The sequence below is a fragment of the Mandrillus leucophaeus genome, unplaced genomic scaffold (genome assembly GCF_000951045.1).
Source record: "Mandrillus leucophaeus isolate KB7577 unplaced genomic scaffold, Mleu.le_1.0 Scaffold26, whole genome shotgun sequence".
In the NCBI taxonomy this organism is placed as follows: domain Eukaryota; kingdom Metazoa; phylum Chordata; class Mammalia; order Primates; family Cercopithecidae; genus Mandrillus; species Mandrillus leucophaeus.
The window spans coordinates 4,031,323-4,058,502 of NW_012102698.1; the positions used below are offsets into that span (position 1 = coordinate 4,031,323).

General features: G+C 46.9%; 1 protein-coding gene across 1 annotated transcript in view; it reads left to right on the top strand.

Moving 5' to 3' along the window:
- Positions 1-1,023: 1,023 nt before the first annotated feature.
- The window catches only part of PPARA (peroxisome proliferator-activated receptor alpha), a 97,984-nt gene continuing 71,827 nt past the window's right edge, over positions 1,024-27,180 (top strand). Inside the window, exon 1 of the mRNA XM_011984070.1 lies at positions 1,024-1,103. The gene's annotated coding sequence lies outside the window, so the exon portion shown is untranslated. The remainder of the gene's footprint in view (positions 1,104-27,180) is intronic.

Genomic DNA, 27,180 nt, shown 5'->3' on the forward strand with positions numbered 1-27,180 from the left:
GGGCCCAGCTCGGCCTCCCTCCTAGCGCTGGGGGCCTGCCCGGAACCCCAGAGTCCGCGGCTGTCCCTGGGGCTTGGCGCTGCGCGGAGGTCGGGTCTGGGGACCGCAGCGACTCTGGGTCTTCGGGTTGTCCCCTGGGAGGGAGGGCCCACGGGCAGGGACATCGGGGCTTGCCCTTCCCTCGGCGCGGTGGAGCTGGGGCGTCCCCGACTCAGAGGGTGCTTTCCGAGACCTCCAGGGATCCCCGAGGCGAGGAAACCCGGGCCCCGGACAGACCGACCCTGGGTGGGTGCGCCCGGCTGCTGCCGTCGGACGGAGACGCGCGTGTTTGTTCTTCCAGCTGCGGCCACCTTTGAGGAACGGTTCCCACTTTGTGCCCCAACGCGGCGGGGCGACCCCGGACAGGCTGTGCTGGGCCGGGTGGCTTCTCTGCGGAAGCCGCGCCACGTCGCTCCCGGTCGGGGCCGCTGCGGGTCGGGCTGCGAGTCGGGCGCCCAGGTCTTTCCGGAGTCCCGCGCTGCGCGGCCCGCGTGGTGCGGGTGAAGCCAGAGGGGCGCGGGGTGATGCTAGTGGAAGTCCGGAGGGTCGGCTCTGTCCCCTCACTCACCCCAACTAACAGGGCACAACTGCACGCCTGTGCTTTTCTGAAGCCTTTTTTAAAAGTTAAAAGAGAGGAAGTGTGCTCCAAGTGTCAGGATTCCTTCCAAGAAAAACCCACAGTTGTCCAACGCCCTGGGCTTCGTGGGACCTCCGGGGCTGCACGCCCACGTCAGCCCCCGCCGCCCCCGCCGACCCCTGCCAGGAAACCAGGGAGGCCCCTCCTCTCCCAGCCTCCTTGGGATAAGGGTGGCTTGAGGAACTGGGTCAGGGCAAGGACACGGGGTTTTCCTGAGAAGGACCCTGTGACACCCCTGTCGTTGCTGGGCAGGGTCGGGATGACTTTCCTCTTCCAAGGTGAAGAGTTGGGGGGCATCCAGAGAACATAGCCTAATCACTTCCTCCTTCACCTTCTTACTGCCAGGCTGAAGCTCAGGGCCCCGTCTGCCCTGTGGACTCACAGTTTGTGGCAAGACAAGCTCAGAACTGAGAAGCTGTCACCACAGGTAAGTAGAAGGTTTAATTTACTGTTTCCAGATGGAAATATTTAAGTGTTTTCAGTGTTTACTGTTGTTGTACTACAGATCAGCAATCTGGGGGTTATTACTTTGTGATGCAAGGTTAGATACATTTTCAGACTGAAAGTAAGATACATGTGCATGGATTCCCTTTTTTTTTTTGAGACGGAGTCTCCCTCTGTCGCCCAGGCTGGAGTGCAGTGGCCTGATCTCAGCTCACAGCAACATCTGCTGCTGGGGTTCAAGCGATTCTCCTGCCTCAGCCTCCGGAGTAGCTGGGATTACAGGCGCCTGCCACCACTCCCAGCTAATTTTTGCAGTTTTAGTAGAGATGGGGTTTCACCATCTTGGCCAGGCTGGTCTTGAACTCCTGACCTCGCGATCCACCTGCCTCAGCCTCCCAAAGTGCTGGGATTACAGGCGTGAGTCACCGTGCCCGGCCTAGGATTCACTTTTAAGTTCTGAGTTATAGTGTGAGTTTTGCTAGGAACTTCATTGCTTCATGGCAGGCATGTTTTGCATAATTTAAAACTTGATAACATTAACTTTGAGAAATGTGGGTGCTTAGCAGACCCTTGGGATGTCCACACTGACTGGTACCGAGCAGTGTACCATCTCTGAGCTGTTTTCATTTTGATTTGAATATTAAGTAGATGGCTTGTTGAGATAGGCCAATGCCAGAACATGCCAAGGATAGGCTGAAGAAACGGCCAGATGATACGAATTTGTGTGGTCACCATTCATGAGAGACCAGGGACACTGGGGCTGATGATGACCTGTGTAACTCTGAAGCAAAAGTAAATTAATTGGCAAGCTGGGTGCGGTGGCTCACTCCTGTAATCCCAGCACTTTGGAAACCGGAGTGGGCAGATCACTTGAGGCCAGAAGTTTGAGACCAGCCTGGCCAACATGGTGAAACCCCATCTCTACAAAAAAAAATAGAAAAATTAACTGGGCGTGGTGGCGGACACCTGTAATCCCAGCTACTCAAGAAGCTGAGGCAGGAGAATTGCTTGAGCCTGGGAAGTGAAGGTTTTAGTGAACTGAGATTGTGCCACTACACTCCAGGATGGGTGACAGGGCAAGACTCCATCTCAAAAACAAATAAATAAAATAAAATTAATTAACCGACAGTAGGAAAAAATGTTTTTTCTTTCTTTTCCCACATCTGTTTTGTTTTGTTTTGTTTTGTTTTGTTTGTTTTCTGAGATGGAGTTTTGCTCTTGTCACCCAGGCTGGAGTGCAGTGGCACGATCTTGGCCAACGGATTCAAGTGATACTCCTGCCTCAGCCTCTCGAGTAGCTGGGATTACAGCTACTCACCACCACACCCAGCTAATTTTTGTAGTTTTAGTAGAGACAGGGTTTCGCCATGTTGGCCAGGCTGTTCTCAAACTTCTGACCTCAGGTGAACCGCCCGCCTCGGCCTCCCAAAGTGCTGGGATTACAGGCGCGAGCCACTGTGCCGGGCCCTTTTCCGACGTCTTAAACACAAAATAAGAGACATGCCATAATCATCAAATACTGCAGTGGTTTTCACTAGCTCCTGTTTATCAAACTTATGAACAGAGTTTTAAAAATAGTGTATCAGCCAGGCTTGGTGGCTCATACCTGTAATCCCAACACTTTGGGAGGCTGAGGTGGGCAGATGACAAGATCAGGAGTTTGAGACCAGCCTGGCCAATATGGTGAAACCCTGTCTCTACAAAAAATATGAAAATTAAGCTGGACATGGTAGCAGGCGCCTGTAGTCCCAGCTACTCAGGAGACCGAGGCAGGAGAATTGCTTGAACCCGGGAGGGAGGTTGCAGTGAGCTGAGATGGTACCACAGCACTCCGGCCTGGGTGACAGAGTGAGACTCCGTCTCCAGAAAAAAAAAAAAAATAGTATGTGAGAGAGAGAGAACTAGAGAGAAGAAAGAGAAAACCTGTCTTCTTTATAAACTATTTTATAACTTTTTATTGACTAGGTTATGAAAAATCTTTCTATGTGGAAAACATTTCTGCGTCATTTGAAATGTATATATAATATCCTATTGTGTTTAGAGACAATAATATTTAACCAATCTCTTTATATATGTGTATATATTTAATGCAGTCATTCTATAAATATTTACTGAGTAGCCGCTGTGGGCTACTGTCCCCAATGCTGAACAAGACAAGCATGGATCCATGAAACTGATTTTCACACCAGAAATGAAAAGGAAACGTAAAGATAATCCTCCTCATGGTAAAAGATGAAGAACCTATTTTTGCCAGGACATCTTACTCTTTAGTAATTGGTGGTCAGTGTTCATTTTCTTGCGTACTGTTTTGGAGAGTCTGTTTTTGTAATAAATATTTAAGTAGCCCAGGCATAGTGGCTCACGCCTGTGATTTCAGCATTTTGTGAGGCCAAAGGGGATGGATTGCTTGAGCCCAGGAGTTCAGGACCAGCCTGGGCAACCTGGCGAAACCCCGCCTCTGCTAAAAATACAAAAATTAGCCGGGTGTAGTGGCGTGTGCCTGTGGCCCCATCTACTTGGGAGGCTGAGGTGGGAGGATCCCTTGAGCCTGGGAAGTGGAGGTTGCAGTGACTGAGATGGGGCCACTGCACTCCGGCCTAGGTGACAGAGTGAGACCTGGTCTCAAAAAATAAATAAATATTCATGTAGTCATCATTAAGCAGTCTTTTAAATTTTATTTATTTACTTATTTTTGAGACAGAATCTCACTGTGTCACCTAGGCTAGAGCACAGGTGCGTGATCATGGCCTGATGCAGCCTCGACCTCCCTGGGCTCTGGTGATCCTCCCACCTCAGCCTCCCAAGCAGCTAGGACCACAGGCACACGCCACCATGCCTGACTAATTTTTGTATTTTTTGCAGAGACGGGGTCTTGCTATGTTGTTCAGGCCTGTCTCAAACTCTGGGCTCAAGCCATCCTCCTGCCTCAGCCTCCCATAGTGCTGGGACTATAGCCATGAACCATTGCACCAGGCCTAAGTGGTCTTTTAAAAATAAAAAACAACACATTAATTAAAATATTTATTTGCTCATTATAAATATATTTGAAATGTGCCAATTTTTTTCTCTTTTTTTTTTTCTTTTGCTCTCTTGGTTTCTGTGTGCGGATGGATATATTTTTAATGGCAAATAGGATGAGTGTCTTCACTTCTAAGCAGCCAGTGTTTTTCTTTAATGTTTGTACTAATTTTGTTACATTGCAGTTAGAGGTTGTGGCCTAATTTCTGCTTTTTTGGAACTTGAGAGTCACTGTTTTTATTTGTTTTTGGTAGCTTGGCATAGAGTCCATTTTTCTTTTTCTTTTTCTTTTTTTTTTTTTTGAGATGGAGTTTAGCTCTTGTTGCCCAGGCTGGCGTGCAGTGGTACAATCTCAGCTCACTGCAACCTCCGCCTTCCAGGTTCAAGTGATTCTCCTGCCTCAGCCTCCCAAGTAGCTGGGATTACAGGTGCATGCCACCACACCCGGCTAATTTTTGTATTTTTAGTAGAAACAGGGTTTTGCCATGTTGCCCAGGCTGATCTTGAACTCCTGACCTCAGGTGATCGACCTGCCTCGGCCTCCCAAAGTGCTGGGATTACAGGTGTGAGCCACTGCGCCCAGCTCTAGATACTTTTTAAAAAGGTATAGTTTCTGATTATGGGGTAGAAATGTGCTATGTCTTATGAATTGCATAGAATAAGCTAGATCACCTTTAAGGCCATGTGGTTAGGGAAACTTGGGCACAAAATTTACATTTCCAGCTTGGTGATAAGATGAGTTTAAGGTAAGAATCAAACAGGAAAAAGCCTTAGCAGTTCCAGTGGCCCATGTTTAAAAGAATGTATTTCTTTTTCCAAGTATTTCTGCCGCTTGCATGCACTGAGCTTCTGTGGAAAGGAGCACCATGCAGGCACGTTTTCCAGACAGGACCAGATTTGCTTGTTACCCAGAGGTGTGTGCATTCTTTGCTTTTAGGATATTTAATTAGCGTCTTTTAATAGTGATATTATGGTGTCTTGAAAGTTTATGCATTTGAAAAGAAAATAACTTACTCCTTGCTAGGTCTCACCCTGTCATGGTTATCTTTGCAGCTAAGCTGCATTTGTTTTGAGGCTCACATGTGGTAAAAGTGGTTGAAAATTTGGAAATTTTGCTTTGTATCAGCAAAGCAGCTTGATATAGTGGAAAAGGTATTAGGTCATTAATCATGAGATTTGGATTCTAGCCCCTTAGCTGCTGCCTGCCAGGCCTGGAGACCTTTGTTCTCTTCTTTAAACTGCTGTTTTCTCATCAGAAAATGAAGTTCCTCTCCATGCCACCTCTCTGAAGGGTTGTGAAGCTCAAAGTGGTGGCTTAAAAAACTGCCCATCTCAGGAGGTGTCTTAAGAAGGAGTGAAGGGGTGGCCTGCCCCTCCACACCTGTGGGCGTTTCTCGTTAGGTGGAAGGAGAGACTTGAGAAAAGAAATGAGACACAGAGACAAAGTATAGAGAAAGAAAAAGTGGGCCTAGGGGACCCGCGCTCAGCATACAGAGGACCCACGCCCTGCACCGGTCTCTGAATTCCCTTAGTATTTATTGATAATTATCTTTACCATCTTAAAGATAAGGGAGTGGCAGGACAATAGGATCATCGAAGGGAGAAAATTAGCAGTAAGACATATGGATGGATAAAGATCTCTGTGACATGAATAAGTTTAAAGGAAAATGCTATGCCTTGATATGCATATGCAAACATCTCCATAAACCTCTTAGCAGCATTGCGCCAGCAAGTCTCGCCTTATGCCATAAGGCGGTTTTCTCCTATCTCAGTAAACAGAGCATACAATCGAGTCTCACACCGAGATGTTCCATTGCCCAGGGACCGGCAGGATTTTTAACCAGCAAGCTGCCTTCAGGCACTTGTTTAACAAAGACACATCCTGCACAGCCCAAAATCCATTAAACCTTGAGTCACCACAGCACATGTCTCTTGCAAGGACAAGGTTGGCGGCAGGGTCACAGATTAACAGCATCTCAAATACAGAACAAAATGGAGTCCCTTATGTCTACTTCTTCCTATATAGACACAGTAACAGGCTGATCTTTCTTTCTTTTCCCCACAAGGAGGACATACCGCTGGCTCCTGCATTTCTCACTTAGCCAGGTCTGATACCTGTGTTGTTTTCACTCTGGCCATTTTAGGATTTTTCAAAGGCTTTCAGAAAGCAACATACTACCATCGCGTCTTACACACCAAAATTGTTTTTCATTTTGGAATATACAATTGAGAGTTCTCCACTAGTACAATAAAGTTGTTACAAGTGGTTCCTATGTGGTTTTTTTTTTTTTTTTTTGGGACAGAGTCTTGCTCTGTCACCCAGACTGGAGTGCAGTGGCGCAATCTTGGCTCACTGCAACCTCCGCCTCCCAGGTTCAGGCAATTCTTCTGCCTCAGCCTCCTAAGTAGCTGGCACTATAGGCACCTGCCACCATGCCCAGCTAAGTTTTGTATTTTTAGTAGAGATGGGGTTTCACCATGTTGGCCAGGCTGGTTTTGAACTCCTGACCTCAGGTGATCCACCCACTTCAGCCTCCCAGAGTCTCGGGATTACAGGCGTGAGCCCCACCGCACCCGGCCTCCTGTGTGTTTTGAAGGTGATTGTGACCTCAGATTTTGGTGGGGCTACACCTTGCATTTGCTTTTACTCCAACTCCATGGCATACCTGAACCAGGCCTCTTCATGTTGAAGAGGGATCTGCTGAAATGCAGGCCCAGTGAATCTCCCCGTGCCCGGACACAGTTCCGTCAAACCATGGCCCGGTGCTGCCGGCACCCTGGTTCCTGGTTAGTCTGACTGTCCACACTGAGACTAATTCCTTGAGGGCAGACAGGTTGTCTTACTTCTTTCTACCCTGCTAGACCTATAAACTGAGTAGGTACTTGTAAATGTTCATGGAATAAGTACATGATTAACAGGATTTAATTCTAGAAGAATGTATTGATGGGCGTCTGTGGTCACCACAGTACTGAGATGTGGTTGGGAGCTGGCTGGATGGGGGGGCACCTAAACAGGAGTGCAGACAGCAGCCCCTACAGATGGTGGCCCGCTCCATCCCACCACAGCAAAACTGCCCCAGGCCCCTGCAGCTTCCCCCACACCTAGACTGAGAGAGCTCTTCTTCCTTCTGTACTGACAGGGTGTTCCCTCCAGATGTCCAATATGTACTTCCCATTACAACGGTGTTAGGAAGGTGAGGGCTGCCACTGAAATGGTCCTCTTCGTAATCACCACTAGGTTTGGTGTATATTATGGATTAAATAGAATTTTTATAAGATGGCCTGAGGATCTATTTAGATAAAATCCTCTTTCTTTCTGTAAGATCATGGATTTAAATTACAAACAACTGACTTCATAGGGAAGGGATATGGCGAAAGGGAAGTGAGTTGGGCAACACTGATATTTAACAAGGCGAGGGTCCTTCTCCCGCTCTGATTGTGAAGCTAAAATATTTCCAGGGGAAATTAGAGAAAACTCAGATGAAATATTGTTTGTGTTCCAGGAGGCAGGACTCGTCGGACTGCTTTTATTTTGCTCCATTTTAAGAGATTTGCAGATAAAGAGGAGTGAAGATTTCTATTCAGATTTACTTGCTTTATACTTTTAACTTATAGGCCACAAGCCAACCTTCAAAAGAGCATCATTTTGAATAGTAAGAGTTAGGAAGGCAAATACAGGACTAATGGCTTCCAAGATTATGAGCTTCATAGGAATGGTTTGAGATGAGGCTATAGTAAAGCAGAATATTGAAGCTCCCCCACCCTTTTCATTTTTCATTTTTCATTAAGAGTGAGCGAGGCCAGGCGTGGAGGCTCATACCTGTAATCCCAGCACTTTGGGAGGCCAAGGTGGGCGGATCACAAGATCAGGAGTTTGAGACCAGCCTGGCCATCATACTAAAAATACAAAAATTAGCCAGGCGTGGGGTCAGGTGCTTGTAATCCCAGTTACTTGGGAGGCTGAGGCAGGAACATTGCTTGAACCCAGGAGGCGGAGGTTGCAGTGAGCTGAGATCGCACCACTGCACATCTCAGACAAAAAAAGAGTGAGTGAGGCCCCATGTTTTTTTTGCATCTATTTGTAACTGAATACGTCTGTGGTTATGTGATAACCACACCAAGGTGACAAATTGCCAAGTTTCAGTAAAAGAGACCCAGTTATTTAGAGGTTGACACGTGGATATGTCCCTTTCTAAGATGTTCATTGTCAGCTTTACATGAGTATTTAAATGCATGTTTATAATTCAGCAATATGGCTTGTAAAATGCAGATTGTCCAATCAAGTGATATGTAATTCTTGATCTGAAACAAGTTTTCTTCTATTATCTGTGGAAGAAATGGTTATAGGGATGTTTAAATGGGATGAAGTTTTTGAAGCATTTTCAGACAGCTTTCCACATGGAATAAAATAACATCGAGTGGGCTGCTAACATGAGGAACATATTACCTTCTGCCTAGGATTATGAGTAAATTTGATAAATTCTAGATTGCAGTCTTATTTTAGCTCATTTTATGAGACAGCTTGGTAACTGGGGTAGTGTCTCTTTTTTTGCGGGGGGGACGGGATTGGAGCTGGAGTCTCACTCTGCTGCCCCGGCTGGAGTGCACTGGCGTGGCCTCGGCTTACTGCAACCTCGGCCCCCCAGGTTCCAGTGATTCTCCTACCTCAGCCTCCTGAGTAGCTGGGATTACAGGCATGTGCCACCACACACTGCTAATTTTTGTATTTTTAGTAGAGACGGGCTTTCACCATGTTGGCCGGGCTGGTCTCAAACTCCTGACCTGAAGTGATCCGCCTGCCTCAGCCGCCACCTAAAGTGCTGGGATTACAGGTGTGAGCCACCACACCTGGCTTCTGTTTTTCTATCTGTGCATTGGGGATGAAAGTAACACAAATGATGTTTAAAGAAAAAAAATGTTCAGAGAAGTTAGAAATTTGCTTTAAACTGGAATCATCTCTGAGTATGTGAAAGTTATTTGTAACAGAAACAAACAGGGCGGTATTTGACCTGTTGACAGTGTCCTTGGACTTTACAATTTGTGAAGCAGAGTATTTTGCTTGAGCAGTACAATTGTCTTTTTCTTCCCCCAACTTTGACACATGTTACAGAACCTGTCACCAGATACAGGCAAGGGAGCGTGGGCTTCCCATCTTTGCGCGGCTCCGCTGTGATTCACAAGCGAGCAATCAGAAGTGCACAAAAGTTTAGAACGCGATTTTCATTCTCTTCTTTCTTTAGAAAAACTCACTGTGTTGAGAGCCTTTTCCAGAAAGGAAGGCACTCTATTGTTGTAATTTTCAAATCATAAAAATAAGCCTAATCTAGTCTGTTCAGCGAGGTGTTCTGAAAGAGGGAATTTTTTTTTTTTTTTAAGTTCAATTATGGGAAGATCTTGAAGGCGGGACTCAAGGGAGAGTGCTATGCTGGGACGAGGGCTTTGGAAAATGAGAGGCATGAAGGGGAGAGGGTATTTAAATGTGTTTGAAGCCAAGGATCCTTGAGAGAAAAAGCTGGCACTAACAGGGTTCAAAGAACTGGCGTGACAAGTGATGACTAATGACACCGAGGGTGGGTTGTGGGTGCCTAGTGAATTCCTCCAAAGCCAAGATAGAGGATCCCAGACCCAGGGAAGAAGGGAAGAAAGTGTGTACACCCAGAAGTACTGTAGGGACAGAGATTCCGATCACAAGCTGTGAATAGAAGATGCCAACCACCGCTGTAGCAGCCGGAAAACCACAGTTTGGAACCGCCAGTGAAGGGCTGGGAAGTGTGGATCCAGGGCTGGTGCGCTGAACCCAGAGGAGCAGGCTCCCATTCCCAGCTAAGGATGGCAGCCGGTGGGGATCCTTCCAGGAGAAAGTTGTAAGTGGAAGCTTTCAATTCAGAGCAGTAGCAATGCCTTCAAAGTCCCAGGCTTCACGTGGGAACAGAGAAATGTGAAGAGTATTTAGCAGAGTGCCAGTATAAGAAATCTGTATCGGTGTTTGTTTGTTTGTTTTTGAGGTGAAGTCTCGCTCTGTCACTGCAATCTTTGCTTCCTGGGTTCAAGGTACTACACCACACCCGGCTAATTTTTTGTATATTTAGTAGAGATGGGGTTTCACCATATTGGCCAGGCTGGTCTCAAACTCCTGACCTCATGATCCGACCACTGCACCTCCCAAACTGCGGTGGCACCTGGCCCAATATCGTATTTTTATTTATTTATTTATAGACAGGATCTCACTCTGTTGCCAGGCTGGAGTGCAGTGGCGCGATCTCAGCTCACTGTCACCTCCACCTCTTGGGCTCAAGCAATCCTCCCACCTCAGCCTCTTAAGTAGCTGGGACTACAGGTGTGCACCCCCACACCCAACTAGATTTTGTGTTTTTTGTAGAGATGGGGTTTAGCCATGTTCAGCTCGTCTCAAACTCCTGGGCTCAAGTGATCTGCCTGCCTCGACCTCCCAAAGTCCTGGGATTACAGGTGTGATTCATCATGTCCAGCCCAGTATTTTTCTTTCACTCTGGAAACCAGAAATTATTGGCTTTTTTGCCCTGCTGCATTCTCTTTACTTAGATGAATCTAGCAAGGTTAGCTGTTAGCTGTTAGTGTCTAGGTCAGAAGTCTAAGTGAAAGTGAATATTTAACCACACTGAAGCACAGCCGATGATCTTTAATACTAATAGAGGTATAAGACTTAAAAGAAACAAGAACCCAGAGGGAAAACATGGCCATGGACGCAGAGAAAACCATGGCAGCTTCCGTGGACTCATAAAAAAAACCTCAAAACCTAGGAAGTGGACCGAGCCTTTTTTTGGAATGAATGAATTCAAATGTGGGCTTTCTTAGTAGGTTAAATCATATTCTAGAAGGGATTTCAGAAGGATGTATGCCCAATTATGGTGTCAGGTCTGCTGTAGACTCTTCAAGGAGGAAGCCTCTGAAAGACAAGAAGGAACAATTAAAAATTAGAACTCAGGTGAGTGGATCGCAAGGTCAAGAGATTGAGACCATCCTGGCCAACATGGTGAAACCCCGTCTCTACTAAAAATACAAAATTTAGCTGGGCGTGGTGTGGCTGTAATCGCAGCTACTCAGAAGGCTGATGCAGGAGAATCGCTTAAACCCGGGAGGCGGAGGCTGCAGTGAGCCGACATTGCGCCAGTGCACTCCAGCCTGGCAGCAGCGAGACTCCGACTCAAAAATAATAAATAAATAAATAAATAAAATTAGAACTCAGAAAAGGAATTAATTCTTCCGAGAGACAAAAAGATGAGATTCTAGCCTAAGGTGTAACACATCCATCCACCAGGTGCCATTTTTATACACATGACGTTAAATGACCACAGGCCCAGGCGAGCAGACGTGGACTATCCCACTGTGCGTGCGTGCTTTCCTCGGAGCCCTCAGCGGCGTTCCCTTTTCCGCGCTAGCATTCGATCCCTTTGCTTTTCTGGATGACCCCAGCCCCTCTGGCTCCACAAGGCCCCCTGCACGTCACCATCACCCTTGTGAGCTTCAAACCTGTCACCTACCCGCCTTCCAGATGTCACCTGGGCCCTCCCGGAGGCCCTCGCGCTCAGTGTGTCTGATTCTGAGCTGTCCTGCGTTTTCCCCTCCCCTGACCCTGGCGACCCTTTTCGGTCTTAGTTGCCAGCCTCCTGCTAGGGCTGGGGCAGGGGACATCAAAGGCAGGACAAGGTGCAGGGTCCTGACCCACCACTTAGCAGCTGTCAGACGCGGATGGGTTTTTCAGCTAGCCTGTGGCTCAGTTTCCCTCAGCTGCAAGAGGGGTGCATACTAGTGTTTCTCTGGATTGCTGCACCTGGCAGGTAGTGTGGGCTTGGTAGGTGCTTCCTTGCTTATCATTGCCTCTTCCATCTTAATGTTGTCCCGTTCATCCAATGTTTATGGGATGAGAGGTTGATAGAAGGGCACGGCCCTGACATTCCAGGGACCAATCGACACGCTTTCTACACAAGCCCCTTCCGGTTCTTCTCGTGAACTAGGCGTGCCGGAGACACACGCCCTTACCCTCATACCCCGCCGCACCCCCATGATCTCTACCTTTGAGACCTCAGCTTAAACTCACTCTTGGGGAAGGCTCCCTGAACCACCTGCCGGGGTTGTATGCTAAGGCAGGTACTTGTTACACCTGGTGCTTTTCCTCCAATGCACTCAGGCAGTGTTTATTCAGGTGGTGGCTTGGTGACAGTGGCTCTCCCTAAGACCCCGCGAGGCCAGAATCCTTGGCTCATCACTCATGGTTGAACCCGGAGCCTCTTGCTGGTAGGTGCTTCAGGACTGGCTGTGGGAGCCTGCGGCTCCTGCCGGGCACCCACCACTTGAGATTCCTCAAGTCTTAAATGCCACCTCCTTCCTGAAGCCTTCCTTGCTTCTACCCCAAACTAGAGACAGGAGTTTTGTCCTTCAGACACCCTATGGCATTTGAGTCACTCTGATTTGACGAGTTCTGCTTTCACTTGAGCAGCTATTAGGGGCATTCGTCAGTCATTCATTCCTGAGTTCATTTATTCAGCAAATATTTACTGAGCACCTACTGCATGCCACACGCTGTCCTGCCATGTAAAATAGCGGGCACGATTCCCTGCCACTACCAACCATGGCCTCGCATAACTGGCAGACTCCCAGCTTCAAGGAGAGGCACGGAGGGAAACTGAGAGCAGCCCACAGCGTGGAAAGAGCGGGGACAGAGGGTCACGGGGTCACCGGGGCGTGTGTGCTGCATCTGCCAGTGAACGGAACGTGCGGCTCCAGATGTGGTTGTCTTTAAACTTCGGAATTTCCTTTCACTAAAGAACCAAGTCCAGAGAGAGGAAAGAGTGAATACAAATTATCCAAGAAACTTGCGAGCTCATTTTAGTTCTCCTGATTATGATCTTAAAGGCATTAAGTGCTCAAGTTAAACTCTTTCTGACCCACATAGGTTAGCAGAATTTAAATCCTAGGTGATTATTAACTCTAATCATGCATCTAATGACCTGTATTGAAGACACACTGCCTGCTTAGTTGTGGCCTCAGCCTTTGCTCTGTCACTGATGGTTCCAGCCTGAAAAGCAGATGAGCCCTCACAGCCACGATTCCACTGCAATCACATAAGCGGGACAGTGGCTCCCTGAAAACCAGCCGTGGGGCAGGAAGAGCAGGCTCCTGCTGTTGCGAGCTTGACTCCATTTGGTCTGATAGAAATGAGAGGTAGATGATTCCCTAGACAAATGCAGGCCTTTCTCGAAGCCCCTTTCACAGGGCGATGTGACATGTGTGGTCTGTGCCTTCCAGGGCAGCCATGTCCTGCTTTGCCCAGCCAGGGCGGTGGGGAGGGAGAAGCCGCATCCTGCTCGGGGCTCCTGGGCCCCGCTACATCAGGTGGGAGCAGGGCTGGCTCCCTGATGTCCTTGGAGAAGTTGTCCACACTGCCTTCCCCTGTGGGAGTGACGACGATGTGTCCTGCCAGCCTTCCACGGCTGACTCCCCACTCTATTAATTCCCAAGAAACCAGGCCGTGGAAGTGGGTTTGAGAGTTTGTATTGGTGTTTTTTAAAGTCGAGTTGGCTGAGTGCAGTGGTTCACGCTTGTAATCCCAGCACTTTGGGAGGCTGTGGCGGGCGGATTACATGAGGTCAGGAGTTTTAAGACCAGCCTGGCCACCATGGTGAAACCCTGTCTGTACTAAAACTACAAAAAAATTAGCTGGGCGTAGTGGTGGGCGCCTGTAATCCCAGCTACTCAGCAGGCTGAGACAGAGAAGCCCTAGAACTAGGGAGGTTACAGTGAGCCGAGATCGTGCCACTCCAGCCTGGGTGACAAGAGTGCAATTCTGCCTCAAAATAAATAAATAAATAAAGTCAGGTTTCTTAAGATATAATTTACATACAGTAAAATTCTTTTTTTCTTTTTTTTCTTTTTTTTTTGAGACGGAGTCTCATTCTTGCCTAGGCTGGAGTGCAGTGGCACAATCTTGGCTCACTGCAACCTCCGCCTCCTGGGTTCAAGCGATTCTCCTGCCTCAGCCGCTCGAGTAGCTGGGACTATGGGTATGCGCCACCATGCTGAGCTAATTTTTGTATTTTTAGTAGAGATGGGGTTTCGCCATGTTGGCCAGGTTGGTCTTGAACTCCTGACCTCAGGTGATCCACCCACCTTGGCCTCCCAAAGTGCTGGGATTACAGGTGTGAGCCACAGCATCCGGCCTAGAATTCATTTTTTCAGGCATACAGTTTTATAAGTTTTGAAAATATGCAGTCCCGTCTCCTGGCCATTCTCAGTTGCCGGGACGTGTGCATTCCCTGGCTTGCAGCTGCGCAGGTAGAGTCCTCTTGCGTCTGATCTCTGACCTCGCCTTCACCACCTCACTCCTGCCATTTCTTTTGCTGCATCTCTCTGACGCCAACCAGAGAAAGTTCTCTGCTTGTAAGAGCTCAGGTGATCACACTGGGCCCACCTGGATCACCCAGGGTGCTCTCCCCTCCCACAGCCTGTACCCTCACCTGTGTCCCAGGGCTGCTATAACAAAGTACCATGAACTGGGTAGCTTCAACAACAGGCATTGATTCCCTCTTCAGGAGGACAGCAGTTCACAATCAAGGCGTCAGCACAGCCACACTCCCTCCAAAGGCTCTGGTAGCCTTCCTTGCCTTTCCTGGCTTCTGATTGTGGCCGTCAGTTGTTGGCTTTCCTTGGCTTGTGGCCACATCCCTCCAAGCTCTGCCTTCGTCTTCATGTGGCCTGCTCCCTGTGTGTCTGTGTCTGCATCCAAATTTCCTTTTGATAAGGGCACCAGTCATATTGGCTTAGGGCCCAACCCACTCCATGACCTCATCTCAACTGCTCACATCTGCAGTGACCCTGTTTCCAAATAAGCTCATAATCTGAGGTGTGGGGAGGGGTAGGGCTTCAACACATCTTTTGAGGGGACACAAGTCAACCCACAGCAGTATCCTCTATTAAATCTGTAGAGCTCCTTTTGCACATAGGGTAACACATCCACCAGCCCCAGGACTGGGGAGTGGACATCTCTGGGGGCCATGATCTGGCTTCCACATGAGGAAGTCCACAGTCTAGTAGCAACTCACACTTGCTCAGTGAATTGTGGTGCATGGAGGTAACTGAGTGTGGCCTGTTCATGCTCAAATGTGAGCAGCTGGTCAGCATCCAGCTGTGTCAATCAAGGATGGCTCTGTAACACCCAGGATGAGCAGCCGTGCCTAGTTGCCCGGGACGTTAGGCAGCTGGCGTAGGGCTAGAGTGCTGGCCTCATGCCGTGGGTGAGTGTGTAGGGGAGTGATAAGTCTGACACGCAGCGTGTGAGTGGCTGAGTGTGGCAGCTGCCTCCTTTTCCCTGCATTAGGATGGTGTTGGGGGGAAAGCCGTGATCATGGCTGCCCAGGGTCCAAGTGAGCTGGGAGTACCGGTAGGCAGTGGGCCTCATGGGACCATCGCAGCTCGGTGCCCTGTTTATAGGTGGGAAGGCTATCATGACTGCCCCCCATTCCCCCTGCCCCCTGCGCAGAGACCCTCCCCGAACACCTTATTTATACTTTCAGCCCTTCCCTCTACCTGTCACCATGTAGTACATGCTTTCTTCTTTTTCTTTTTTTTTTTTTTTGAGACAGAGTCTCACTCTGTCACCCATGCTGGAGTGCAGTGGTGCGATCTTGGCTCACTGCAACCTCCACTTCCTGGGTACAAGCCATTCTCCTGCCTCAGCTTCCTGAGTAGCTGGGATTAGAGGCACCCACCACTATGCCTGGCTAATTTTTGTATTCTTAGTAGAGCTGGGGTTTCGCTATGTTGGCCAAGCTGATCTTGAACTCCTGACCTCAGGTGATCCGCTGGCCTCAGCCTCCCAAAGTGCTGGGATTACAGGCGCGAGCCACTGCGCCCGGCCGGTACATGCTTTCTTGATTTGTCTGTTTCCCACCTGTCTCCCCCCGAGATTGGCGGTTCCATGACAACAGAGATGTTTCTCTGTTTTCTCCACGGCTGCACCCTCAGCTGCTAGAAGGTGGCCCAGCATAGGAGGTATTTAGTGAAGCCTTCCTCTCCACTTAAATCTGTACTCTTGTGCTTATTAAAAGGTGACAGCTTTCTGTTTGAAAATTGTATTAGTGTTTTAATGAGAAAGTTATTTGAGTAATGTTGTCTAAATATGAGGAAAATGTTAAGGATAGAAATGTAATTGTTTTCCTGTTCCAGTCTATGGATTTTATTTATTTATTTATTTATTTACTTTATTTATTATTATTATTATTTTTTGAGACTGAGTCTCGCTCTGTCACCCAGGCTAGAGTGCAGTGGTGCGATCTCGGCTCACTGCCAGCTCTGCCTCCCGAGTTCACACCATTCTCCTGCCTCAGCCTCCCAAGTAACTGGGACTACAGGCACCCACCACCACGCCCGGCTAATTTTTTGTATTTTTAATAGAGACAGGGTTTCACCGTGTTAGCCAGGATGGTCTTGATTTCCTGCCCTCGTGATCCACCCGCCTTGGCCTCTCAAAGTGCTGGGATTATAGGTGTGAGCCACCACACCTGATCAGATTTTATTGAAGTTTACAGAATTACTTCTTTGTAGCCATGGAAGTAAAAAAAATAATGAGACAAGTAGCTATTTCAAAATGTAGGGCTGATAAATTTGGGATGGTTTGAGAACGTTAAGATGGGGAACTCCATTTCTTTTTTTAAATTTTCATTTATTTTCATTTGTTTATTTTTTTGAGACAGAGTTTCACTCTGTTGCCCAGGCTGGAGTGTAGTGGCGTAATCTCAGCTCACTGCAACCTCCACCTCCTGGTCACGAGTGATTCTCCCACATCAGCCTCCCGAGAAACTGGGACTACAGGTGCCCACCACCATACCTGGCTAGTTTTTGTGTTTTTAGTAGAGATGGGATTTCATCATGTTGGCCAGGCTGGCCTCAAACTCCTGACCTCAGGTAATCCTCCTGCCTTGGCCTCCCAAAGTGGTGGGATTATATGTGTGAGCCACCGCACCCAGCCAGGGAACTCCATTTCTGACAGTGGCTCAGTAGTTTGGAAGTTAACTGGCAAAGGTGGACGGAATCTTTAAACATATGTGGAGGAATTGGAGAGTTTACAAGATAGTGAAGAACTGCCAGGTCATGGTCTGGAGAAGATGGAAACTTGACATTTGGGGCCATTGTGTCCCTGGGGTGTTGGCTAATTTATGAAAGAATCAGTTAAGGCCTGAGTGGAACTTTTGAGGGGCTAGAGTCAAACACTCGTACATAAAGCCTACTAAGAAGGGAAGAACCTGGTAAACATCCCAAACTTTGGATTGGCATCCAAAAAAACTCCATCCAGGAGTACAGGTGACCTGAAAGCAGATCAGCTTAATCAAGGTCTAAAGTCCAGTTCTAGCTACGCCCAATCCTTGAGACGGGATTAAGGTGATCTCAGATTGCAAGGACCTCAAATATCTGGCAGAAGCAAGTGAATATCCTTCTGGAGGAACAGAGCCTCATCCTAGGCCTCTAATTTTTAAGGACAATTTTTCAAATGCAGGTTTTCCTCCCTTTGCACAGTTCCATTATGCATAAATTTCAGTCAGTGACTGGCTGCAGTGGCTCATGCGTGTAATCCCAACACTTTGGGAGGCCAAGGTAGGTGAATTGCTTGAGTCTGGGAGTTTGACACCAGCCTGGGCAACATAGTGAAACCCCATCTCTGTTTTTAAAAATAAAAAAATTAATTGTCACCATTAGTTAAATTATAGTGGTCTCCCAACAATACAGATCAGATCCCAGCTCCCATGGTGTGTGCACTGTGAGTGCTGTATGAAGTACAAGCTCTGCCGCCAGTTCTTCAGCCTACAAATCACGGTGTAGATAACAGATGTGCATGATGATCACTGACCAGTTGCATCACGTCTCTCAAAGTCGGTCTGTGATTGGTCCCTGAGCATCTGTCGGTCAGTTTCATGCACAGACTGCAAAGCGTGTGGTTGTGTCGCCTCCTTGTCTCTCAGTGATAAACCCACATGGCATTTTATAAAAGTGGATATACCAGGCCGGTTGCAGTGGCTCATACCTGTAATCCTAGCACTTTGGGAGGCCGAGGCAGGTGGATCATTTGGGGTTAGGAGTTTAAGACCAGTCTGGCCAACATGGTGAAACCGCATCTCTATTAAAAATACAAAACTTAGCTGGTTGTGGTGGCGGGCGCCTGTAATCCCAGCTACAGGGGAGGCTGAGACAGGAGAATCGCTTGAACCCAGGAGGCAGAGCTTGCAGTGAGCCGAGATTGTGCCACCGCACTCCAGCCTGGGTGACACAGCAAGACTACCATCTCAAAAAAAAAAAAGTAAACATGAAAATTATGAAATGCTCAGAGATAAAATATGCGAGGCCTGTACAGTGGAATCTACAAAACACTACTGAGAGAAATTTTAAAAGATCTAAATAAATGGCAAGTTATAACATGCTCTTGGATCAGAAGACTCAGTATCATTAGGATGGCGATTCTTCCCAAAATGATCTAGAGATTCAAAGCAATCAGAATCAGACCTCAGCATGCCTACTTGTAGAATTTGACAACCTGATTCTAAAGTTTATATGGAAATGCAAAGGACCTTGAGTTGCTAAAATAACTTTGAAAAAGAACAACACAATTGAAGGACTTAGACTACATGATTTCAAGAATTATTATAAAGCTATAGTAATCAAGGCAGTATGGTATTGATATGAAAATAGACAATTAGATGAATGGAACAGAATAGCAAGTCCAGAAATAGATCCACACATATAGGATCAATTGATTTTCAGCAAAGTGCCAAGTCATTTAAGTGGGGAAAGGATAATCTTCTCAACAAATGATACTGGAACAACTGGATAGCCATATGCAAAAGAACCTGAACCCAGCCGGGCGCGGTGGCTCACGCCTGTAATCCCAGCACTTTGGGAGGCCAAGGCGGGTGGATCACGAGGTCAGGAGATCGAGACCATCCTGGCTAGCACGGTGAAACCCCGTTTCTACTAAAAATGCAAAAAATTAGCCAGGCATGGTGGTGGGCGCCTATAGTCCCAGCTACTCAGGAGGCTGAGGCAGGAGAATGGCATGAACCCAGGAGGCAGAGCTTGCAGTGAGCCAAGATCGTGCCACTGCACTCTAGTCTGGGCAACAGAGTGAGACTCCGTCCAAATAAAAACAAAAAAAAAGAACCTTAACCCTCAGTTCACAGCACTACAAACTCATAATTATTATCATTATATTATACTATTATGTAATATATATCGTATTATATGATAGTGTATTATATTGTCATATAATAATTATTATTGAAATGTGTCATACACCTAATTGTAAGAGTTAAAACTGGCCAGGTGCAGTGGCTCATGCCTGTAATCCTGCACTTTGAGAGGCCAAGGTGGGTGGATCACTTGGGTCCAGGAGTTCAAGACCAGCATGGGCAACATAGCAAAACACCATCTCTACAAAAAAATCAAAAAATTAGCTGAGCTTGATGGCACTCACCTATAGTCCCAGCTACACAAGAGTCTGAGGTGGGAGGATCACCTGAGCCCAGAGAGGTCAAGGCTACAGTGAGCCATGATTGTACCACTGCACTCCAGACTGGGTGACAAAGTGAGACCCTATGTTAAAAAAAAGAGTTAAAACTATAAAACCTCCAGAAGAAAAAATATGGGAAAATTCTTGTGATTTGGAGTTTGGCAAAGATTTCTTAAACATGATTTAAAAAGCATTAACTAGGCCAGGTATGCTGGCTTACACCTGTCATCTCAATGCTTTGAGGGACTGAGGTGGGAGGATAGCTTGAGGCCAGGAGTCCAAGAGCAGCTTGGGCAACATGAGTGGGTCTCTACAAAAAAAAGAAAAGAAAAAACTGTTCCAGGCACAGTGGCACATGTCTGTAGTCCTAGCTACTCAGGAGGTTGCAGCAGGAGGATCACTTGAGCCCAGGAGTTGAAGCTTGCAGTGAATTACGACCATGCCACTGCACTCCAGCCTGGGCCACAGAGTAAGACTCAGTCGCTTAAAGAAGAAAGCATAAACTATAAAAGAAAAAATTAATAAATTAGCCATCCTCAAAATTAGAAATGTTTACTCATCAGAAAACACTTAATAAAATAAAAAGTCAAGCCATAGACTTAGAGAAAATATTTGCAAAACATATATCTGACAAAGGACTTGGATATGGGTTATATAAAGAACTATTATAATTCAATAAGATGTCAAGCAGCCCAATTAAAAATGGGCAAAAGATGAACTAACTCTTCAACGAAGGGCATGTCCGTTTGAATGGATATTAAGCAAGCACATGAAAAGATGTTCATGTGCCTTTCCCTCATTAGTCATTAGGGAGATGCAAGTTAATCGACATCTCTCTTGGTAGAAAGATATCACTACACACCCACAATACTGGCTGTAATTTAGCAGTCTGACCACATATACATAAGAATGTGGAATAAGAACTCTCATACACTGCTGATGAGAATGTAAAATGATAGCAGCCAGTTTGGAAAACATTTTGGCAAATAATAAATAATACCACTTATTATCAAAAATATTATATACCTGAAAGAACTCAAAGTGAAAAAGCTATATACTGTCTGCTTCCAATGCTAGACATTATGGGAAAGGCAAAACTATGAAGACAGTTAAAAGATGCGTCAGTGGTTGCCAGGGGCTCACAGGGAGGGAAAGAGGAAAGAGTAAGTAGAACACAGGGCATTTTTAGGGCAGTGAAACTATTCTGTATGGTACTGTAATGATGAATACCTGTTATTAGGCATTTGTCAATACCCATAAAATGTACAACACAAAGAGTGAAAATGAAAACTGTGGACTTCAGTTAGCAATAATATGTCAATATTGGCTCATCAATGGCAACAAATTACCTCACCAATGCAAGATGTTAATAACAGGGAAACTGTGGTGGGAGTGAGGTGGTATATGAGACTTCTTTGTACTTTCCACTCAATTTTTCTGTAAGCCCAAAACTGCTCTAAATAAGAAAGTTTATTAATTAAAAGTTACATTTATAAGGTATCTATATCTAGGAATAACTCTGAAAAAGATATGTAAGGTCTCTACTCAGAAAACTGATTATGTTATTAAGAGAGCTTAAATATAGCCCAAATAAATAGATGGATATACTATGTTCATGGAAGGTACAACTCAGTATTGGGAAGGTGTCAGTCGTCTTAAGAAAGGCCTCATGTGTCACACAAGGGATACTGACATCTGACACCGAGCACATGTAGGCATCCTGATTATGTTTACTTGAATGATGTGGACTTTACAGAGCTGACTTACAGACAATTTAAATGGCCCGAAAACTGTTCAGTGCACTCTCTCCCAGGCTGTCACGGGATGCACTTCAGGAACTTTACTTTTTAACAAGAAAATTCAATTTTTCTCTTAAACAGCTTGCTTCTGTTCCATTAGCATTCTCATCACTTTAAGTTGCATTCATCTTTGTTTTTTTTAGAAAAACATTTGTTCTGCAACCAGCCTTGTCCTTTAAATACTTGTACTATACACAAGCTCTTTTCATAGGTTCGTTACTTAAAATGATTTAAGTGTGTTTTTGGTGGCAGGGGGGTGGGAGTTGTTTCGTTTTGTTGAGACAGGGTCTTACTCTGTCACCCAGGCTGGAGTGCAGTGGCATGATTTTGGCTCACTCCTGGCCTTGAGTGATTCACCTACCTCGGCTTCCTAAGCAGCTGGGACCACAGGTATGCACAACCACGCCCGGCTAATTTTTTTTTTTTGGTAGAAACGGGGTTTTGTCATATCACCCAGGCTGGTCCCAAACTCCTGGACTCAAGGGATTAGCCTGTCTCAGCCTCCCAAAGTGCTGGCATTACAGGCGAGAGCCACTGCACTGGTCCTGATTTGAGTTTCTGTAAGACAGGGAACAATGTTCGGAATTTAGCACCAATGTCAGATTCATTCTGTAAATTTTCACTGAACATCTGCCTTGTGTAGGAGAGGAAGATGACAGACAAGAATTCTTCCTCCAAGAGGTACAGGTCAGTTGAGCAGAAAAGGCATATATCAATACCCACAATGAGAGCTGTGGTGATTCAGAAGAGAGATGAAGTCCTTCCCCTGGAGGGATCCTGAGCACTTTGAGGAGGAAAGGCAGCTGTACCGCCCCCCAAATGTGTAGAATGGGGATGCATTCCTGGCAGAAAGAAGTAGGATAAAGTACAGAGGCCAGGGCCTGGTGCAATGGCTCATACCTGTAATCCCAGCAGTTTGGGAGGCCGAGACAGGCGGATCACCTGAGGTCAAGAGTTCAAGACCAGCCTGGCCAACATGGCAAAACCCCGTCTATACTAAAAATACAAAAATTAGCCAGGCACAGTGGCAGGTGCCTGTAATCCCAGCTACTTGGGAGGGTGAGGCAGGAGAATTGCTTGAGCCCAGGAGGCAGAGGTTGCAGTGAGCCAAGATTGCGCCACTGCACTCCAGCCTGGGCAACAGAGTGAGACTCTGTCTCATAAAGGAAAAAAAGAAAAGTACAGAGTCCAGGAAGCCTGGGGTGGGGCTGGCAGATGCCGAGTCATCTATTTTGGCCAGGGTCCAGGGCCTACAAGGGGACATGAAGAGAAGATTCATGCATTCTGGTTCAAACTCCATCAGATATTTATTGAGCTCCTTCTCTGTACCAGGCATTGTTCTAAGATACATAAAGAACAAAACCCATGACACCCTCGTCTGTGAGAGCTGATGCTGTGGCAGGGACAGACAGGTCATGAGTGGAGTGATGGAGCAGCTGGCCTGGTGAGTTAGCTGCCTCCAGGTACAGTAGGAGGAGCAAGCCCAGAGCGGGCAAGTGGGTCAGGGGTGCCAGAAGGGGCGAGGGTGCCAGGAGGCTGGTCCAGGCTGGCCTCCCTGAGGTGGTGGCCAGGACCTAGCATCTGAGGAAGGGCTGGAAACAGGTGAGAACAGGTGGAGCAGACATCAGGATGGGAGCATCCTGACAGGGAGGGCGGCAGGGTGGGCTCATGGGAGGAGTAGCCAGGAAGTGTGACTGGAGCAGTGTCCTGGAGAGGAGGAGAAGGAGGTCAGGAGGTCCCAGGGGAGAGGCAGGACCAGTCTCGTGGAGGCCGGGGCCATTGTGAGGACTCTGGTTTGTGTTGTGTGTGAAAGGCCATGGGATGGGGACCAGTGGGGGCTTCTTAGGGTACTGGATATGCTCCGACCTAGCTGCTAAAAGGCCCCCTCAGACAGCTTTCAGGGCCCAGGCAGAAGCTATAGGTGGCTCTGAGGTTTGCAGAGGGGCCTGAAGGGGTGGGGCCTGAAGGGGTACGGCCCAGCCAAGCAAGCTGGCTAAGTGGGAAAGGCTCCACCGCACTGAGGGGTAGGAAGACCTTGACCTTAGCTCCAGCCAGCCACTGAGCAGCCGTGTGGCCTTGGGTGATACCTGTCCCTGGTCGGTTTCCCTACCTGGGAATCCGGGTACTTGGAAGCCATGCTCGAGAAGAGCTCATCCACAGGAGGTGATCAGGGCTCTCCTCCAGGCGAGGAACCTGGGAGCTGTGCGTGAGAACCTTGGAAAAGGGAGAGGGAGGAGGCTGTGGCAGGAGGTGAGGAGGGAGGGAGTGATGCCCTGGGCAGGATGCCATGAGCTGGGATGGAAACCACAGGATGAATGCAAGTAATTAAAAAAAACAAAACAAAACAAAACAAAAAACAGCCTTGGGCCGGGTGCGGTGGCTCACGCCTGCAATCCCAGCACTTTGGGATGCCGAGGCAGGTGGATCACCTGAAGTCAGGAGTTGGAGACCAGCCTGGCCAACATGGTGAAACTGAAAATACAAAAATTAGCTGGGTATGGTGGCGTGCGCCTGTAGTCCCAGCTACTCAGGAAGCTGAGGCAGGAGAATCACTTGAACCTGGGAGGTGGAGGTTGCAGTGAGTTGAGATCGTGCCACTGCACTCCAGCCTGGGTGAGAGAGCAAGACCCCATCTCAAAAAAAGAAAAAAAAACAGTCTTTCAGACCAAAGGATCAACAAACAAACCAGACTGTCCAAACACAACCATAAGCCGTAACTTTGTGCAGAGGTAAAGGACCGAGGTCACGTCGGGACCTGTTGGATTCAAGGCATGTTGACAGCTGTTCTAGGCTTCAGATAGCCCCTCTGGCTGGCAGGGTGGCCACAGGGCATGTTGAGTAGGAAGCCTTGTTGCTTTGACAGGTTACTTGGCCCCATGAGGGACAATCCCATAGTCAGTTACCCCAGAAACGTGACTGTCTCCTTGAAATCCTCAGCGTGGGGTCTTATGAATAAACTCTTACTAGATCTCCTGTTTTGTCTTATTTTTATGCAGAGCTTTACTTTATAGCAGAAAATTCCATTTTTACCCTTAAATGGCTTGCTTCTGTTCCCTTAGTGTTCTTGTCACTTTAAGTTACATTCATCTTTGTCCCTTCAGAAAAGGATTTGTTCTACAACTAGCGCTTGCAGAAGGTACTTGGTTTATGGTTACCGGCGTTTGCTGAATGTCTGAATTATGTTGAGTTGCTTAAAGTCATGCTATCAGGTAGACGTTGTGGCTGTTCTTTTCACTCTCTTATTTGGGGATTTACAAAACAGTTATGTTTTTAGTTTTCTTTTATTTGTTGCGTTGAATAGGAATGTAGCTGTGGGAACCTCTAGTTCCAAATAGGAAAGCCTCGGACACATTTCCAGCTGGCAAACTGGCAAAATGGAGGGCATGCAAGTTGCTAGACAGGCTGGGAGCCTATTTAAGAACCCAGCTTCAGGATGGGACATGGGATATACCTCGAGTTAGAGGTTCTTATTAAGTGTGGATTTTTCTATGCAGATATCTGTCATAATATACGTTACTCTACGTCTGTACTAAGGCAGCTGCTACATTCTATTTGAAAAGGGAGGAAGACAGCTTGGAAATGGTATTCCATAAAAATGTCAGTATCATAAAAGACAAAAGCTGTGGAGATGTTTCAGATTAAAAGAGAAAAGACAACAAAATGTAATACCTGACTCTAAACAGCATCTTGTACTGAAGGAGGAAAAATGCCATCAAGGACATTATTGGGTCAACTAACAAAACTTGAATACGAATCATAGATTGAAGTGTATCTGATACATTTATGGAAGTGAAGTGTTCTGTGCTGTGTAAGAGCACACTGCCATTCTCAGCAAACATGTAGTTTAGTATTTAGGAGAATGGGCCATGATGTATGCAACCCACCCTCAAATACACACACACATACACATATATACATACATACCTATAAAGAAAGAAATTGGGGGCTAGGTGCAGTGGCTCATGCCTGTAATACCAGCACTTTGGGAGGCCAAGGCGGGCAGATTACGAGGTCAGGAGATCGATACCATCCTGGCCAACATGGTGAAACCCCGTCTCTACTAAAATACAAAAAATTAGCTGGGCATGGTGGTGCATGTCTGTGGTCCCAGCTACTCAGGAGGCTGAGGCAGGAGAATTGCTTGAACCCAGGAGGCGGAGGTTACAGTGAGCCGAGATCGTGCCACTGCAGTGCAGCTTGGCAACAGAGCGATACTCCATCTCAAAAAAAAAAGAAAGAAGTTATAATAAAGCAAATGGTTAAATAGGTAACTACCAGTGAATATGGGTAAAGTTGTGGTGTTCTTTATACTGTTTTTGGGGTACAACTTTTCTGTAAGTGAAAGTACTTCCAAATAAAAAGTTAAAAGGCAACCAAATAAATAAAAGAGTTTCTATATATTCTGTATCCTAGCTATGTTTACCACGTTTGGATTCTGAAAGCTGCAGAGCAGAAAACATGAAGAATAGATCACCTGTTCTTAAAATACCACTGGTGGCCAGACATAGTAACTCACTCCTGTAATCCCAGCACTTTGGGAAGCTGAGGGGGGTAGGATCACCTGAGCTCAGGAGTTCGAGAACAGCCTGGGAAACATAGTGAGACCCTGTCTCTACAGAAATTTAAAAAATTAGTCAGGCATCATGGTTCATGCCTGTAGTCCTAGCTACTCAGAAGGCTGAGGTAGGAGGCTTGCTTGAGCCTAGGAGTTTGAGGCTTCAGTGAGCCGTGATCATACTACTGTACTCTAGCCTGGGCAACAGAGCGAGACCCTGTCTCAAAACAAACAACAAACAAACAAACAAAAAATCACTCCTAATTTGCCTCCCTTTTAGTACTTTAAAAAAATTAACTTAAAACATTTTTTGGATAATTGTAGTTTTTTTTTTGTTTTGTTTTGTTTTGTTTTTTTGAGACAGAGTCTCATTCTGTCACCCAGGCTGGAGTGCACTGGTGCAATCTCAGGTCTCTGCAACCTCTGTCTCCTGGATCCAAGTGATTCTCCTGCCTCAGCCTCCTGAGTAGCTGGGATTACAGGTGTGCACCATGCCTGGCTCATTTTTATATTTTTAGTAGAGATGGGGTTTCACCTTGTTGGCCAGGCTGGTCTCGAACTCCTGACTTCAAGTGATCTGCCTGCCTTGGCCTCACATGCAGTTTTAGGAAATAATACAGAGATCCCCAGCACTCTTTCCACTTTTCCCCAAGGGTAACATCTTGCAAAGCTAGAGGACGATATCACAGTCAGGAGACTGACATTGATACCATCAAGATGCAGAATGTTTCCATCACCAATCAGCTGTCATGGTGCCTTTTATAGCCAAACCCACTTCTCTCCTACCTTCCGATCCCTTTTTTAATTTTCCAGTCATTAATCTGTTGTCCATTTCTGACATTTTACGAATGTCACATAGGCCGGGCGCGGTGGCTTACGCCTGTAATCCCAGCACTTTGGGAGGCCGAGGCACGTGGATCACGACGAGGTCAGGAGATCGAGACCATCTTGGCCAACATGGTGAAACCCCGTCTCTACTAAAAAATACAAAAAATTAGCTGGGCATGGTGGCGGGCGCCTGTAGTGCCAGCTACTCGGGAGGCTGAGGCAGGAGAATGGCGTGAACCGGGAGGCGAAGCTTGTAGTGAGCCGAAATCATGCCACTGCACTCCAGCCTGGGTGACAGAGTCCATCTTTTTTTTTTTTTTTTTTTTTT